The sequence below is a fragment of the Chiloscyllium plagiosum genome, unplaced genomic scaffold, assembly GCF_037043375.1.
Source record: "Chiloscyllium plagiosum isolate Xiang-an unplaced genomic scaffold, Cpla_swu_hap1 HiC_scaffold_41, whole genome shotgun sequence".
Lineage (NCBI taxonomy): Eukaryota > Metazoa > Chordata > Chondrichthyes > Orectolobiformes > Hemiscylliidae > Chiloscyllium > Chiloscyllium plagiosum.
In genome coordinates this window covers 924,844-929,469 of record NW_028270179.1, presented here as the reverse complement: position 1 = coordinate 929,469, position 4,626 = coordinate 924,844, and positions in this window count along the sequence as shown.

Here is a 4,626-nt window from a genome sequence, read left to right as displayed (position 1 = left end):
TTGTTCTTGTCTATGTTCCCGACACTGATTTGCCTGCTTGACTATCATTTTCTCTTTTGATCACTCACTAACCATTTATTGCCAGGAGCAGGTAAGGAAATACTGCACACAAAGAGTAACACCTGTAATTATAAAAATAGTCTGTATATAGTGCTGTTTGATCGACATTCCTCTTTATTTCGTGTGCGGACCATTTCATATTCTTAATAGCGTCAGCTAGTCATGAAACATAAAAGAGATTGAACAGATACTCAACTTCAGTAGCAACTATCCAATCACCCACGAAGGGATGTCATTTAAATCAGCCACAAGACACTGCAGCACCCAGGAATTCCAACAAGGCGAGGACAAATACCTATGCAATGTATTCAGGAACAACAGATATCCTATAAGTGCAGTCCTTCGATTCCTGCACAACAGACTTAAACTGGCTGACTCAACACGCCCAGAGACACTAACTACCTTACCATACATCAAAGACTTTTCAGAGATGGTGGCCAGAATACTCCAGACCCGAGGCATCATGCTCGCCCACAAAGCTACCATCGCACTGAAACAGTTACTGATGAATTTAAAGGACCACATACCCACAACCAGCAGAACGAACGTTATCCATTAAATGTCCTGCAAAGTCTACAACAAACATTACAGTGGGCAAACTGACAGGACAGTACCCACCAGGATACATGTGCGCCAACGATTCAACAAAAACAGGACCAACTGTCACAAGTATCCACACACAGAGACGGAGAGGTACATTGGCTTGACTGGGGAAATACATCCATCCTTGGACAGATTAAATAAAGACACATGGAGAAATTCCTCAAGGGCCGGCATTCAAACCGGAAATCATTTAATAAACATATAGTTTTGCGCCCCATCTGCCAAATTCTCAGACACAGTACCGGAAATGATATCACTTACCACAACAAAGTAAGACACACAACTAGAAAGCGGGAGAGAACAACCTCAGCAGTGTCCAGCTTATGGAATGGCGGCACGGTGGCGCAGTGGTTAGCACTGCTGCCTCACAGCGCCAGAGACCCGGGTTCAATTCGCCGACTCAGGCGACTGACTGTGTGGAGTTTGCACGTTCTCCCCGTGTCTGCGTGGGTTTCCTCCGGGTGCTCCGGTTTCCTCCCACAGTCCAAAGATGTGCAGGTTAGGTGAATTGGTCATGCTAAATTGCCCTTAGTGTTAGGTAATAAGGGGTAAATGTAGGGGTATGGGTGGGTTGCGCTTCGGCGGGTTGGTGTGGACTTGTTGGGCCGAAGGGCCTGTTTCCACACTGTGAGTAACCTAACACATATTACTGAGAATGGTGACGAAACATCTCAGGGAGCAAATTTCCAAACTGTACAAAGACAACTAGTTGACATTTTTGACCACTTTCAACCTCCATATCTACCATTCCTCCTTATTTAGCTCCTTATTGTAGTGACTGTCAGACACATTAGAGCACATTGGACTTCCACCCCACAGCAAGGAAATTAGTTCAGGCGACACAAAATGGAAGATCAGGAGAATATTCATCGCTACAGCCAGTTTCGACCAGTCGTGGCTGACGTGCAAGTACATTTTATACTTGTGCAAATGTCAGGTGGCAGCTTTTCGATGAGTTTCAATCCCAATAACCCAATTCTTTCATCTGCAGGAAAACTGGTTCATACTGCAACTCGTAAGTTCATGCACGACTACGTGTATTTATGCAATGTCAAAAAACACAATTCAGAGGGGAGTTGAAAGATGCTTTCAATTACTTCTCCAAGCTTAGAAGGAAATGTCAAAAACAGTGAGCCGAGTTGAATAACTGGATGTGACTTCAGCATTTCAGCAAAGCACGCACAGCAATATGATTCTGCAGCTCAGAAATTCTGACGTGCATTATCATTGACAGAAAAAGCAACACACAACTCTGCTTTATCTGTTCATGGCAGCCACCTGTGAGAGAGATTGTTTCTCAAGGTTTCACCTCTTCTATCAGCAGCAAAAAAACTCACAATAAGAAGATTTGCTTTTGAAATGGATTTGAATGATGCATGTGTAAAATCTAGATGGGAAGATATCTATGGCTTCTGTTAAAATCATTAAGATTTTTTTGTTTTGAAATTGTGTACAAATGTACACATGCACACCAAGATTGTCCCTTATACTAAACATAGAGAAGAAAAGAGGTACCCCCAGTTAAGATTCTGTCCTGACGTTCTTGGGGGCTTCATATCTCTGAAATATGGGAGAAAAGGTTCATATTGTACAAATCAGCTTTGTAACATGAAACTAGTTATGCTACCGAATTTGACACAACTAAAAAAAAAGTAAAAATATGTATTTTTTCAAACTAATCCTTCAATGTCATGCATATGAGTGCCCATATGTGACAGTTTTTCATTGGCAGAATTTGACCACCAGATAAATCTTTCTAGTTTTCATGACAGGAAGGCAGATTACAACCTAAATGGAATCAATTAGGTAAAGGGTCAGTACAAAGGGATCTGGGTGTTCTGGTACACCAGTCAATTAAAGTAAACATGCAGGTACAGCAGGTAGTGAAGAAGGCTAATAGCATGCTGGCATTCATAACAAGAGGGATTGAGTGAAGAAGCAAATAAGTTTTTCTGCAGATGTACAGAACACTGATGAGACCACACCAGGAGTATTGTGTGCAGTTCTGGTCTCCAAATTTCAGGAAAGACATTCTGACTATTGAGGGAGTGCAGCGTAGGTTCACGAGGTCAATTCCTGGAATGGCGGGACTACCTTACGCTGAAAGACTAGAGCGACTGGGCTTGTATACCCTTGAGTTTAAAAGACTGAGAGGTGATCTGATTGAGACATATAAGATCATTAAAGGATTGGACACTCTGGAGGCAGGAAACATGTTTCCGCTGATGGGTGAGTGCTGAACCAGAGGACACAGCTTAAAAATACGGGGTAGGCCATTTAGGACAGAGATGAGGTGAAACTTCATCACCCAGAGAGTGGTGGCTGTGTGGAATGCTCTGCCCCAGAGGACAGTGGAGTCCAGGCTCTGGATTCATTTAAGAAACGGTTGGATAGAGCTTTCAAGGATAGTGGAGTCAAGGGTTATGGAGATAAGGCAGGAATAGGATACAGATTAAGGATGAGCAGCCATGATCATATTGAATGGTGTTGCAGGCTCGAAAGGCTGAATGGCCTACTCCTGCACCTATTGTCTATTGTCTATTGAAGCCGTGTATTGCTTTGCATGCACTGGAAACTTTCCTTCAACATATTAAACTGTGAAGACAAAGTCTCTGCAGATCTCAGAGCAAAACACATAATCATTTGTATCACACTACATTCTACCTCAGTTAAGACGTATCATTTCCACATCATGAATCTAACCGACGGCAGCAGTCCACTTTTTCCAAATTTGCTCGCAGAAGTTTTTGGGTTGGGGAAGGGGTTGGGAAGTCGGAATAAACAAAATTAAATCAGATGACTGTAGTTACTGGAGTTGAAACAACTCAGTCCAATGTTGTCAAAACAGAAAATCCTCAGGGTACTTTGATGAGACCAAGCACATAGCAAACTTCCATAATCAGATATGACCAATTAATAGACAAATTATCGTTTCAGTTAACGAATGGAAACAGTCGTCAAGTACTAAAGAGGACTCGATTTTTTAAAAAAAAATAAATACTATTTGGGAAGATTCTCGTCCAGTCGCTGTTCAAAACAAATGCATCTAATTTCCTCTTTAAAATACTGACCGATATACTGAGTATGACTTGTTCTTTTATTTCAGGATTAGTGACCACAATTTCTGCCTCCTCTGGGTGATGTAAAAACCAGTCACATACATAATTCTCGCTTGCCAGTATTCCGCAGATACCATTCCATCCAGGCCACCCTGGCCCAGCCCTCATTCACTTTCAACATCGCCTCCTGTAGCGACATGGCACTTTACCCTGCAACCACAGAAGTTGCAACATTTGCCCTATATTTGGTGTCCAGGCCAATGAAAGCAAGCTTGCTGTATGCCTTCATGACCACCTTATTTGTGCGATTTAGCACTGTACGCGATCTGGAGACCATTGCACCCAAAACCCTCTCCATGTCAATGTGGCGAAGAGTTCTGCCATTTATTCAAGAATTAAAGAGCTGAACTTGATCTTACAAAATGCATCAAATTACAATTTCCGGGTTAAGCTCGATTTCTCGACCTAATTCTGCAATCTGTCTATCTGCCAGTATATCCTTTGACAATTCTGACAGTTATCTTCACCTAAGACAATGTTTGTGTCATCCGCAAACTTACTAATCAGACCTCCCACCTGCATTTACTTTCAAATCATTTATACGGATCAGAAAGAACAAAGATCATAGAACTGATATCAGCACAATACCTCGAGTAACCTATCTCTGTTCTGAAAACTACGTTACCATCACAACTCTCTGTTTTCTAGATCCAAGTCAGTTCATCTATCCAGCACACCCCAGAACCGACGAGAATCTCCATTTTGTTCCAACCTCCCATAGGTATAATATCAAATTGACTTATAAATGTCCATTTGGAAACGATCCGGTGCCCTTCCCTCATCACACACTCTTGTCTCCACCTCTAGAAAACAAAATCAAGTCGGTGAGAGATGATGTTTTCGG